The following is a 14,854-nucleotide window of genomic DNA, read 5'->3' as shown; positions in this document are numbered from 1 at the left end:
CATTGTGACAGGCTTGTGATGCATGTGTCACTTCAGAACTTCTGCAGAGTCACAACACTGAGCAGGGAACTCCAGCATTTCACTAATCTGCTCTGCTGTTTCAACAGGCACTTGGTCAATTGCCAGAGGGTGTGGGGGCTTGTGCTTTTTTTTTTTTTTAATATATTATTATTATTGTTACTATTGAAAGTTGTGTGTTTAAGCCTAAAGATACTTCCCCTGCCACCCCCCTTCCCCCCTTGTATTTATTTTTTTAAGGGTAAACTTTTCATTTGCCCGTGGTAACCAGGTTACGAGATTACTGATAAAACAATTTGCTTAGAGGACTAGTTACCAACGCTGCCAGCCCTTTGGCAAACTAGTGGCATTTTATTTATTCTGTAATAAAGCAGAAGTATTTCCTTGACAATTATCGGGAAAGTTGATGGGAAAGGGAAGGTGCTAAGAGTCTTGTTTGCCCTCTGTTGCCCCTTTTGTGTAGTGTGACAGTATTATTCCAATGTAAATAGGAAGCACAGTACCATAGCACCAGGACATAAGTATTATTTACCTGTTATTTTGATTTCTGAAGCTATAAACATGAATTATCAACTCCTTGATTTTCTTCCCCTCTCATCTGAATGACAGACAGCACAGCCAATCTCTGGGCAGAGATTTTTGAAGCTTTTTGCTTTAATTCCACCCACTTCTTCACTGCCCAGTTTAATTCTTCCATGGCTGCATTATCCTTTCTTTATTTTAATCTGTTCATAAGACACTAAACAGACAGCTAAGGAAACAAACATTCTCAAAACACTGGAAAATACACCCATAAATATTTTGAACCTATACTAGAAACAGGGAACTGATACCCATTGTCCTCTGCTCTGAGCCTCAGGGATCTGTATACCCAGCATTTTGGAGTAAGTAGGAGTGAGCTTCCTAGCCCAAATGGTTATATAGACAGAGCTTTGACGTTCCAGCTTGGGCCAGGAAGCCCAACCTCCAACTAGGCTCCAAATGCCTAATCTGCAACTTCCATCGCTGTCTATACAGCTATTTTTAGAGCACTATTGTGAGCCTCGCTAGCCCAAGTCTGTCAGCCCTGGCTGTGAGGTTCACTCCTGCTCAGTCCAAAATGCTACGTAGACATACCCCAAGTGGCTTGGTACAGAATAGTGTCTACAGAAATCAAATTAGGAGCTAAAAACATTCTCTGTTCTGCAGAAGTAGACACTGATTTGTAAGTCATGGCACCTGATTTGCACTCCTTTATAACCGAACGTATTATTATTTATACCTGACCATGAGTGCGCAAATGCTGTACAGAAGGACACCAGGGGATGAGTCCATTGCCGAAGGAGCTTACAATCTGAATTAAATGTTAATATAAGTGGAAGGAGGAGGAAAAGGTTAGCCCGTCAAAAATTAGGAGATATGCTTGTTACGTAAGGAAGGAACAAAATGCCTAATTTATTAAAATTTGGGACCACAGTTGGGATCAGATCATTAATTACCCAGAAAGCAGGGGAAGAAATTCAGCTAGAAAGCATTGCACTAAAGATGCAATGTACAAAGACAAAGTGGGTGAAGATGATGTGCAGGAATGACCAAGTTTGTTGACAAGGACTAAATTATGTAAACAGAATTGTTTTTCCTAGTAACTTGCTCTTAAGTACGCAACAGGATTCACTTGTCCATTATCAACTTGAGCAAATTTATGTGTGGGATGATTTACTCCAGGTCCCTCAGCCCGAGACCTCAGATTGTCTGAGCAGTACGTATTTTCAGGAAATTTTAACCTGGTTCTGATACTCCATTTCCTAGAGCAACAAGAAACTTAGGAAAGTAGGAACTGCCATAATGGATCTGACAATAGCCAGGACCAGATACTTCTGGGATTCTTACACCTTTCTCTGTACTAGACAATTATGGAATAACCTGCCCATAGGGGAAGGTTCTTCAGAAACCCCAATCTGTTATAGGTTGGCTTATGCCCTGACGTATTAGGGTCTGAAGTGACCCTATGTCCTTTCTGAATCAGGACAGTCACAGTTTTTCATAGGACATCCCAATATCCCAGGAACTTCTTTCAGATTACCTGCAATATTCTGGCTTTTCATTTCAGTTGACACTATGGTTATATCTGAGGGAATATTTTTTTTTCAAAAAAAAATTGTTCAAGATTTATTGGTAGACAGAGTAGAATTTGCTTTGTGTTTATCAAGAATAAAAAGTCCTGTAGTGTAAGTATTCAGAGTGATGAATGGTGTTCGGAGTGAAGAGAAAAATCAAATGAGCTTAGACACTATTAAAGCTGTTCTGTTACTAGAAGCAAACGTTAGTGATGCTTGTTCAGTATTTCTTGATAGAATCATACATAGTTTCATAGATTCCAGGGCCAAAAGGGACAATTGTGATAATCTAGTCAAGCATTTCTCAAATGTGGCCACCAGGGGCTTTTCTTGCAGCCACAGCCTCCTGGGTTGTGATTGGAAGGGAGGGCAGACAAAGTAGCAGCCTCTCCCCTTCCCTGGTGCTCCTGGATGCACCGCCTTGGTGTTGGTTACTGGGACCACCAGCAGGGGCCCTGCCCCCCTTTGGAGACACCTGGGGCACAGTGCTGGAGGAGCAGGCAGCTGGTGAGTTCACCACTTTCCCATGAGCAGTAGGGCTCAGACTTTGTGCTTCAGTCCCAGGCTCTGTCTCTGGGCCCCATCCTTGGCCACAGGGCTTTGGGCTCTGGCCACGGGCTTCAGGCTCCAGCCCCCCGCTGTCTTTCCCACCTCCTGAATCCCCACCACCACCCCCCAGGCTCTGGCTGCCTTCCCCCAACCCTCCATCCAAGGCTTCATTCGTCCCCAGGCTTGCCAAGGCTGAATAAGTCTGCTGTGAAAAGTGATACTTGTATGTTTGTTCATATCACTTTTCACAATAGACTTGCTAGCTAGCAATAAATAAATTACAATGATTTGGATGTGTCTATGTGCATATTTATTTGGTTTTCCTAAAGCTAATTAAGTATTTTAGGAAAAAGTTTGAGAGTGGCCACCAGCAAGAGTTGGTGGCCACACTGAGACCACCAACAAAATTTGTCCTGAGAACCCCTTCAGGCCATAGAACCTTTCACCCACAAAAAAATCCCTCTCGAATTAGAAAATGTTTACAAAAATCCAATCTTGATTTAAAAATTGCTGGTGATGAAGAATCCATCAACACCCTTGGGAAGTTGTTCTAATGGTTAATTAGTCTCACTATAATAAATAAATTTTACTCCTCTAGCCAGGTGTCCAGTGAAATTAGAACCCAGGACCACTGGTACTGGAAGCAAAAGCAATATCCCTTGGTCATCAACAGATCTTAACAGATCACTATGATACTGAAAGTTATCTTCCATTCTGAAAAATCTGTCTTTATTGCTACATAATCAGACATTTTTAAGTGCACTTTTATTTTTCACATTACTATTTTGTTAGCCTCCCCGTCCGCCACTCAAGAAACATGTGCAAATAAGAGCGTCCAATTTACCTGCTATTGCCCCATCACTGTCATTTTCCATGAAAATTTGAGAAGCTGCAGCTAGACCAAATGGTAGGGCTCAGAGCAGGAAATCAGGGGTTCCTGAAGCAAAGCACACTGACATGATCCAACAACAGCGGTTCACAGATTACGTGTTGTAGGTTCACTTTTACCCTGTAGTCTTCAGTGTTAGTGAACACACTTATCAACCGACTTCGATGATGCCAATCAGAAAAATCTTGTCAGAATGAATTTTTTATCTTAAGTCTAGGATTGGTCTATCTCCCCTTGACCATGAAACAGCATGAGCAGATGCCAAGACGCCACTAAGGGTACATCAACAGTGCAAAAAAACCCCACAGCAGAGGTCTACAGAGCCGAGCGGGAACATCTATGCTGCTATTTTTAGTGCTGTAGCATGAGCCCTGTGAGCTGGAGTCTGTAGACACTAGCTCTGAGACTTGTTGCCATGGGTGTTCTCTTTTTGCAGCACTGACGGCCCTAAAAGGGCAGGACAAGATTTAATACCTTTCAGATACAAAGGGAGACATAACCACAGAGTTAAAATTACTCTGAAGCAGGAAGGAGGAGGAGAAATGATTCTCCTCTGTTGTTCACCCAAAGACCCATTTATAGCAGTTGATCCAGTTCCATTTCTCCCCCCAAAAACAGATGTCTGTCCAGGTTAGAATTCACCTCTCTAAGAGAAACTCCAAAGGGATCTACTGTCAGGATACTTCCCTAGTGAAACTAAGTATCCTGCCCCACCCCATTTTCTTTTTATTGTAGAGACAACATACTTGAATATGTCCCTGAGGGCCTGGTTCAAAGCTGTGCCAAATAATCTGCCCATCCATCAGCCCTTCAACATTTGATTGGTAGAGAACATATTTTCCATTTTTCCTTCCAGTTCCCTCACAGCTAGGGTGACCAGATGTCCCAATTTTATAGGGACAGTCCCGATATTTGGGTATTTTTCTTATATAGGCTCCTATTACCCTCCCACCCCGTCCCAATTTTTCACACTTGCTGTCTGGTCAACCTACTCACAGCCCACGTCAGCACCAGAGGGCTCTCCATGATATAAGATACAAATTTCATGCTAATTTAAGTCAATCCTAGATGACTTCATGGAAGAAGATGGCAGCCAGTTTCTAAATGTCTTCAATTTTCTGTGCTTCCTTAACTTTTCATCTGTTGCAGGGGTTAAAAGTAACTGGCTGGGCATTAGGAATCCACCTGTCAGAACTCTGAGTGCACACAGAGAATGCTCAGATAGATTTTAAATACATACATACATGAGGTTGATTTTCTCTCTTTGTAAGAAACGTGGGGGCACTAGTTGAATTGGGGGGGGGGGGTCAGAAGCAACAAGAGGGGAGGGGGAAGCACTGATTTCAAGAGGAAGAATGGACTCTTGAACCTGACACCACTGAAGGATCAACATTAGGGTGGCTCTCTCTCTCTTTGGGCAATGTATATAACAGGAATTCACTGGTGGAAGCCATATATTTTTAGCACTGGGATTATCCAATGTGGAAGTTCTATATGGGAATTAACATCATGGTGGCTCATCTGTCACCTCCTCTTGAACAATATGGATCCCTTCAAGCTTTGGAGCCAATTCAGAGGCTGGTGCCAGAGGAAACAGCTGCATAGCCTTGAGGCTGCGGCGAGTGAGGTAATTCAAGTCTTCGATTTAAGTTTCCTGGATCCTCCTTCGGGTTCCTGCATCTCTGTAGAAGAATCTGAGATGACTGTCATCCTCTGAGAGTTCAGGGGCAGGGTTATACTGTCTTTTGGATACTGAGTTAGATATCAAGATAGTATAATCCTCCTCCCTCAGGCAATCTGGAATGGCCTTAATATTAGGCTGCCAGGAACTGGATCTTGTGGGATATAGTATCACTATTTACCCCATATGACTGAAAACAGAGTCACTGCTATGCAGGTGTTAAGAGTGACTGGAAATGCTAGTACCTTCATTCAAAAGCACTGCCGGCAGGAAGAAACCTGCCTTTCCTTTTCTCTATGCCTTAACGCTGCCAAGCCTGCGTCAAACAAATTAGGACCAAAGATGATAATAGGCCACGATCTTTGATGCAACTTTGCTAATATTTACGGTGCTGCTCCCTTTCTAATCAACCATCTTTTGCCACTCAAATACCTGGGGCCATGTAGTGTGTACAGGAAAGGATCCTACCTAAATCGAGGACTCCAGCATCTGGCGTCTGGTAGCGTACAGCCCATTCTTTGTTCTCATTCCCAGGTATGCACTCCGGTAAGAAATGGAAAATTCTGCTTCCAAGCTCTCTCAGTCCTTGTAGGACAACAAACTAGTTCAATATTGTTTTAAATAAATGGGGCAGTTCATTTGGGTCACTACCTGGACTTTTTGAGGATTCTTTCTATAAGAAATAGAAGAGTTGCTTGCCGCTGTGTGATTTCTTCATGACGCTGGGAGAAAAAATAAATGATTAAGTGAGGAGAGGTGATGCAAAGGGTACAGAAATCTCTGCTCAAGGAACAGCAATACGGCGTGTCACTCATGGTTGTCTTCTTACTGAGTAACCATGAGTTACAAATTGGTGTCTACAAATCCTTGCTTGTGTTGAGAACTCACTATGTCAAGCTGTCTGTAAAGGACTATCTTGATTATCACTACAAAAGTTTTTTCTCTTAAGGAATTACCCTCTTAGAGTTGGTAGGACAACCCCCACCTTTTCATGTTCTCTGTATGTGTATATATATCTCCTTACTATATGTTCCATTCTATGCATCCGATGAAGTGGACTGTAGCCCACGAAAGCTTATGCTCAAATTAATTTGTTAGTCTCTAAGGTGCCACCAGTACTCCTGTTCTTTTTGCAGATACAGACTAACATGGCTGCTACTCTGAAGCCTGTCACTATGCTCCTGGCATCTTCAGCAAACAATAAAATAAGATGGCAAAGCACTGTGAAAATATACTATTTTAAACTTTGTTCTTAAACAAAGCAACATTTTCATTGTGGACCACTCGCTGATATATTATATTAAACTTTATACAAAGGAGCAACATGATCTCTTGGGTCAACACACAGGACTAGCCTTTCTCAATTTTAGGTTCCATTCCTTGCTCTGCCATTCATGAACCGTGGTGACTTTGGAAAAATCATGTAATGTTTTTGTGCATCCATTTCCTCAACTGCAAAACTAGAATACTTATCCCCTTCATGGGGGATGGGAGGGCTTATGAGACCATGTGTCTAAGATGCCCTGAGATCCTTTGAAGAATGGTGTTACAAACAGGGTATGTGTGTGAACACACAATTAATAACGTATACACACAGGAGCACCCAATCAATTGTGCATGCGTGCCTCTGGCATGAGTAAGACCCACTTCTACCATACTGCCCACAAAAAGTGAGTCAACTAAGAAAAAAGTAAATAAATGTCTTTATGTTTAAAAATATGCATGTTTAATAAAACTACAAAAAGGCATATGATCCTATGTACATTTGTTTGCTGAGTAACTACATAATCTTATCTCTGTATGTCCTCCATGTTCTTGGCCCCTTCTTGTGTCATTGTAAGCACTTTAGAGCAGGGACTCTGTGTTATTTATCTTTACCGTGAGGTGTTTAGCACACTTTTGGGTGCTGTAAAATAAAATTTAAAAAACCCATGATCATAATAAGCAAGGGACCCTATCATCATCCTTGGACTCTACTTGAACAGGATTTTTAGTTTAGTTTAGTATTTTAAAATCAATATATCAGTCTTGAGCACATTTGTCTTTATTTAGCCATCTCTCCCACCCCTCACCCTTCTCAAGACAGTCACTGTTATTCCACCTCTTTTCTGAACAAGGTCAAGTAGCTTCCTCCAAATCTGCCCCAAATCATATCTCAGCTGACATCGGGTGGGACTGAGAGCATTCATGCAGTCCTCGCTTCCTCCAGTCCCCCAAACCAAGTGTATCACCTGCATGATTAAACTAGTCTCCAATGGCCTAGGGCACCCCTGTTTGTCTAATATAACAGAAATATATATAACTGCATACATGGCATATCAGATGCACTTCAGCACAGCATCTCATGTTTATGTAACATCTACACAGTAGGGCATATTTGGTTTGTCCTTCTCTGCATGCTGCACAAAGTTACAACAGCAATGCTGGTCATGCTCTCTGAACAAGGTACCCTGTCCATGTAAAAACATGACTTGCCTCCTTCAGTTTCAATTCTTTTTCTCATTGGTGGTCTCAATTAGCCTCTTAAATCCCAGTTAAAAGACAAAGGTCTTGTCTACACTACAGGGAAAAGTTGATCTAAGCTACACAATTTGAATTACGTGAATAGAGTAACTCAAGTCGACGTAGCTTAGATCTACTTACCACAGGGTCCACTCTACACTCTCCCGTTGACTCCCCTTACTCTCCTCAATCTGGTGGAGTACAGGAGTTGACAGGAGAGCGATCTGCAGTCTACACTAGACCTGCTAAATCAACCACCGATGCATTGATCACCACACATCGATCCCCTGGTAAGTGTAGACAAGCCCAAAGTTGTTTAATCCCTTCACCACTACAGGTCCACACTAACTCAACAAGTACCATCTACCAAAAATATCACCAGTGAATCAAGATTGGCTGTTCAGCCATTATACAACTCAATCTTTATTGTGCTAGATTTAGACTGTAAGCACCTCACAGCAGAAAATGTGTCTTCTTTTAAGAGTGTACAGTGCTGTGAACATGGTAAATAATAAAAGGCTAAAGTCTAGCCATAGAAAACATCACAGCTGTATATCCCCTGGAAAGATAACATGTAAAATGTTGCAGTGTGAGATGATGAATCTACATAAGGAGCCTGACCCTGCACTCTTACTCAGCCATGTATCTCATTGCCTTTACCGAAAGTACGATTTCTTGAATAAGAATGGGGCCCAAAATTAGCACTAAATATTATGCTGTTATTTGGAAGCTTTAAATAATACCTACAGTTATGATGTCAAGCCAGTGTATTTTTATTTAAGTTTAACTGAGTTTTCATACTCATTCAAATTCTGTGTGTGATGCATGAGTTAATATATCAGTATATTTATGTATGGAAGAAAACCCACAGAAACCCCCAAAAGGGCCCCATCTAAAACAGATTTGTAATATTAGGAATGGCAAAGAGGTGCATTCTTGCTGAGTATTCTTAAGTTTTCTATTTCTAAATAATAGTCTAAGGTAAAGTTTTCGGAAGCATTAAACTATCACAAGTAAACACTGGTAGCAGAAAAATAATGTTCAAAATAGTGCGTGATTAATGAATGTAGAGTATAAAGAGGACATCATTTCACCCCTCAATACTACTTTACAGCACAGTCCCTTTGTAGGCTCCTGAAACTTTGCAAGTCACTATGCCAAGGAACCACAAATAAAAATACCACCATTTTATTAGCAGTTTTAAACAAATTGTAATGTTAATTTAATGTGCATAATCTTCATTATATATAAAGTATGAAATTGTACTGAAAACATTAAAAAAGTGAGCCAGAAAGAGAAATGGAGGAGGAGAAGATTAAATTTTAAAAAGTCTTGTCATTATCAGCTTCCAGTTGGAATAAAAAAATCTGTGGCTAACAAATACTGACACAAGCACAAACTATTCTTGGATTCATTAATGAGCAGCCTGATGGAAGTATTAGAGACATTCAGATCTAAGACATACAGTTTAATATAGCACTTAAACATCTTTTTTGACATGACGAATATTCCCTCTTTTTCTTCATTCCTTCCCCTTTCACTCAGCCATTGTACAGAAGACTTCAGCACATTGCAAATGAAATAAAAGAACAATGTGTATCTTCACAGAGATCAAGGAGGGTAAACATAGCCATCCATCCTTGCTACCCATCTCTCCCGACCGCACTCCCACTCCATCCAACCAAAGCCACCACATACATATGTGCATATTATGGGCTCTATGTAAAAAAGAGAAATATGTTAATTCACTTAGCTCGGCAAGGCACGTTTGGTGAGTGTATTACCTGGATTAGCTAAAATAACAGAGGGGAAAAGCTGGGGTAAGCAGGCTGAAGCCCTGTGTGTGGCCAAGGCAGCGGGAAGCAAGGCAGAGAGAGAGAGAGAATGAACCCAACAACACAACAGTGGAACAGGCAGCTGGCCTGAGATGCTAATTCAGCGCTTTAACAAATCAATGCCACTTGAAAAGTACAATGCGAGCCCTCACTGGGTAGATGTCAGGGGAGTGAGAAAATGCATTCTCAAGTATTTCACATTAAGAGGGAATAATGTGTTAATTTATAACTCTTCACCCTATACACTCGGATTATCCATCTGTGTCAGTGATTTGACTTCTTAAATTTATCAAAAACATGCGCAAAGGGAGGCATCTTCAGCTTAAGCATTGGGAAATGGAGCTTCAGAAAAAGCCTGTCCTGGTTGGGGTTGGGGTTGTTTTTTGTTTGTTTGTTTTGGGGGGGGTCTTTTTTTTTTTTTGGACCTTTGGTCAGGCTGTAGGAACAGCAAGGAAGGTCTTGCCTTGGCTGTGGCTGATTGCACTAGGTACCATCCGTCAAAAGTGACACCACAGAGGAGGAAAAACTTGCATCAGCAACCAGAGATGCCATCATCAGAATTTACTTTAAGGAAACTTAGCAAAGTCCCTCAGCACACCTAGCAGAAGGGAAGCTGCTGAGGTCTACACTGTAATTAAAATGCCATTCTCAATGCTGGATGAGTTCTACAGACGCTGCTTTTCAAAACAGAACAGAGCGGGGGTGGGGGGGGGGGTGAGGAGGGAAGAGCTTATTTTATTTCTAACATAGTGTGGTATGTAAGGAGAGTTTATAGTATACACTACTTCTCACATGTACAAGATGAATTAAAATAAGAAACAGTTACTGACACAAAAACACCAATCCTATTCATGGTCAGATTCTTGGAATTGTTTCTTAACATGAAGCTAGTTGACTTTAATTATACAGATAGCACTGTTGATTTTTTTTTCTTTTTTTATAAATAAAGCTGAAATTTGATCAGAAAACATTAATCTAAGCCTAAATTACTTTTTCCCAGAAAACATGTTTGGTTTAAAATTTAAGAAGTCTTTCCCATCCTCTCATCTAACCATTTCTGTACTCATGAAAGATATCAGAGATATCACCCTTAGAGAACGAGGTCCTCTGCTTGCCCATAGAACATGGACAGTGCCTATGTGCCTCAATCCTGATGCAGAGGAGCACCATCTCTACCAGTGTTTGGGAAATATTTGAAACTGGAAACAGGAATTTTTAAGTCACATTTATTACTGTGCCACTATGTTTGCTGACCAACTTCAATGTGCACTGTTCATGGGTTACTGTGTTTGTTTTGTTTTTACAACCGACAGGGAAATCTACTGACATAAATTGGATGCTATGATTTTAAATGAAATTCAAGGGGCGTTGACAACTTTTTAAACATTTCCAGATTTGCCAGCTCCATTTTACTATGTTGGTACCACACAGTAATGCCTACTTCATTGTGGGATATTTATTTATTGCCAATTATACAATTGCAACAGAAACAGACACTCTCTTATTTTCAGAACATTCATATGTAAATAATATGCTGATGAATGGAAATGAGATGCTATAGATGTAAGTATCCACGTCTAGTAAAAGTAAATGCTACCTCTCTGAGATAAACTGAAGTCTCCCTTCTACACTGTGGGCAGATACAACATAAAATAAAAGAAAGTGGACTTTCTATGGGCTTCTAATCACTAAGAAATTAAGCTGGAGAAATACACAGGATAGAATATAAACTGTTTTCAATTGAGTGTTTTATATTTCCCTGCTGTTACTGCTCTTCTTTCACCCAATGCAAAAAAGAAAGTCCCAGCCCTTTACAATTTGTATTTCTGTAGACACTCAAAATGGGCCAAATCCAGAAATGCTAAACACCTCCATTTCCCATTGGTTTATTTCTTTCCAAACAGATAACACAGGAATATTTCCTATTCCCAGCAGTATAACCCCCTCCTCCCCATGCAACATTATTAAAGATAGAACATGAACAGGGATGTTTAAAACACAAAAGAATCCTCAAGTGTGTGTGTGGAGGGGGGGGAAAGCTGTTGTTTTGTTTTGTTTATTAATTATAACCCAGAAAAGCACCACATTTGTGCACTGATTGCAGGAGATCCCTGTCCTAGTCTCTTGCATGAATTTCTATTTCTGTCTGGCCTATCCAGGCTTCTCCCTAATGTAAGCTATATATTCTTATCATTATAGTACAGTTAATCCTTCTCCCTTACCCCCCTCCTGGACTCACCTAAGGGGTTAAAAGACTAGAGTACATTTGTGACTTGTCAGTGACATATAATACCCAGGTCCTTCATGCAATCAACTTTTACTTGACATGTATTTGCTCATCACAGGACCCGCATTACTACTGGGAAAATGAAGAAAAACCTAAATTAACACTTGACATTCAATATGGTCAAGTCCTTAATTGGCTAGGCTTCCTGAGAAAGCAATTTTCTATTCCCCAAACTGTTCGTGTGTCATGTGTGGAGTGCAGCTCTTGGCCATCACTGCTGTCCCTCGCTCACTCTAATGAGAGCAGATGAATTAGTGCTACGTGACACGATTTTAGCAAGGCTCCCTCCTACCTCCCTCCCCCAGTCCTTTTCCTGTACTAGTGACAGCTGTGTGGCAGAGGGGAAGAAAAAGATTAAGAAATGCTAGTGCAAATAGTTCTGTGAAGACTGAGCATACAAAAAATGTTTTCTTGATACTCCTGAAACGTGATCTTTTAATTTTATGGGGGGGCGGGGGGGGAAAGCTTTGGCAACAGTACGACGATCAAGAGAATTAACTGAGTTGCGCAGCAACGTGTCACATTGACTTCTAATATCTTCCTCCATTCCTGTGTTAAATTGCACGGGCTAATTAACATGGAATTTGCCTGCATTATAAAAAAGTTAAAAAATGTTTTGAGAGTGGATGAACCAGAAGAATTAACAATGTTTTGTTTTCATTTCAGACTGTGGGTTTTTTAAATGTAGAAATCCTTTCAACAGCATGTTTTTCTGTGAGAAAAGGAACGTGTGCTACAGAATAATGTTACTGGATCATGTTTGGAAATAATGGATATTACAATGAGTTTTATTCTGGGGTTGGTTTTCTTTTTAATAGCTGGGAAACTGTTTTATCCATGGAAATTTTGCTCTTATGTTCAAGTCTTATTATTTGACCACTGATTGGATTTCTCTATGGAGATCTATTCTTCCTTGAATGAGCACATATTGGTGAGAGAATACAATCTGTATTGCTACAAACAGGAAGGCAAATGAAAGTGATATAAATTACTGGAGTATCAACTGATATCAGAGCTAATAAATGTAGAGTAGAGAATAGGAGAGCACAATATTTTATATTCTTAAATTGATAGACCATCCCCAAAACAAAATTTAAAAACCCCTCAATATTTCATATTAAATAATTTAACTGCTAAAAATGCACAAATTACTAGACAATAACTTGCAAATAGCTATGTTCTGCATTACCCTGTGGTTTTAACCAACTTTATCTGTGTGAGGGAGAAAGTAAATAATATGCTATACATTCTGAATATGCAAGTTAAAAAAATATTCTGGTATTGCACAAGGAGTTTAAACAAGAATTATTAGGGCTACATTAACAGCGTAAGTGAACCTGCTTCAGGAAGTGTGGCCTTTGTCTAAAACTAACACCAAATAGCCTGGACCATCTGCAACTCATGTCTATTTGAACCTGTCCTTGCAAAGTTACATGCAAGTAATTAAATGAACAAGTGCTAGCAGTTAGTCACAAGGCAACATAGTGAGAACATTTTACTTTTGTAAAATACATTGATAAAATACATTTACCACAAACGGAAAAGCCATGGTTACTTGCTGTTTTTGTGGGCATATTTAAGTGTATACAACTTTCTGTGGCTGCTGCTGTAAATATTTTAATAAAGCAATTTATAACGGCATATTTTAAAGGCCTGGGGTTTTTTTTTTTCCCGGGCTCCTTTAAACATCCTTTAGATATTTAAGTATCTTTAAGTTACACAGCAGGAACAGGGGATAGAACTTTGAGGTGAGAAGCATTTGGAATGCTCGTGTTTCCTTGTAGCTGAAAGCAGCTTACGAAAATGAAATAAATAAATAACCCCACCTCTAACAGCAATAAAAATAAATAAATAAATAAAAATTCAAGTCATTTTCCCCTGGTTATGTCTTTGTACGGAAACAAAGCTGCACAGAATGGACAAGCAATCATCTATCATAGTTGTACCAGCGGATTGCTAATCAGTCAAACACTTTTGCAACATACTTAAAAAGACCCAGAATTAGTAGTGCTTGTTTTGAAACACTGTTTTTAGGTGTGTGGGGGGAGGGGTGTTAATCTTTACATTCTCAGAAAGTAACTGATTTTAAATTTATCCAGTTAACAGCTACAGTAGCAGACTCATCACTGGGAAACAAAGGGCATTGTGATCTAACTAATAGCTTTGTGGTGACCTTTGAGATGCTGACTGGTCTGTCAAGCTCCATCTGTGATATTCACTGCATAGTTAAGGGAAGGGTTATTAACTGTCATAGGGCCTGGAAACTGAAGGGTCACTTGATCCTCAAACACAACATGGTTTTAATTCACTAAACTTGAGAGGCACGGTCCTGTGAAGTGCTAAGTGCAATCGGTGGAGGGCACTCTGTGCCTTGCAGGATAAGGCCCTAGGATCGTGCCAAATGCAACCCACACAACAATATCACGTATCTTGGTTCAATATTTTCATTACACAAAAGAAATGGGTATCGTGTCATGTGTGCTCTTTACCCTTACCTGCCCACCTTTGCTGTTTATTATGGAGGCCATCAATAGGGTAAAAATGAGAGAAGATATAGGATTGTTAACGAGTTGCACTTTACACACAATTAAAAGGAAATCTCAACTTTTTCCAGCTTAGTTCTGGCCGGTGTAGGGTTAATGCATGCACCATCTGCCTGACCACTGAATCAACAACTTCAGATTTTAAACACACAACCCTTGTTCCACTACTGGATCTAACTGGGAATGAGAAGTAGAGGTGACAGCAATAATGGGTCAGAAGAACTACTCACTGCTCAACTACTGCTTTACGAACTGCCTACAGTAAAAGAGCCCATTAAGAGTTGCCTTTGGATTAAAGACAAGTAAGTAATTTGAAAATGACATGTTTTAACTTGATATTTTGCTACGGATGGGCACTCTTACAAGCTCATAAAAAAGTGAAGTGGTTTGGTGGAGCACTAAGGATTAATGTAAATGCCCAGTGCCACTGTCCCTCCTTTGCAAAAAATGTCAG

At 40.2% G+C, this 14,854-nt stretch overlaps 1 protein-coding gene and 1 long non-coding RNA gene across 7 annotated transcripts in view; both read right to left on the bottom strand.

Moving 5' to 3' along the window:
• The window catches only part of BNC2 (basonuclin 2), a 431,062-nt gene that overhangs the window by 257,760 nt on the left and 158,448 nt on the right, over positions 1 to 14,854 (bottom strand). The gene's annotated exons all lie outside the window — the stretch shown is intronic.
• LOC120407888 overlaps positions 1 to 14,854 on the bottom strand; it is a 55,403-nt gene that overhangs the window by 39,518 nt on the left and 1,031 nt on the right. The gene's annotated exons all lie outside the window — the stretch shown is intronic.

The sequence above is a fragment of the Mauremys reevesii genome, linkage group 6 (genome assembly GCF_016161935.1).
Source record: "Mauremys reevesii isolate NIE-2019 linkage group 6, ASM1616193v1, whole genome shotgun sequence".
NCBI lineage: Eukaryota > Metazoa > Chordata > Testudines > Geoemydidae > Mauremys > Mauremys reevesii.
This window is presented reverse-complemented; position numbering and strand designations above follow the sequence as displayed.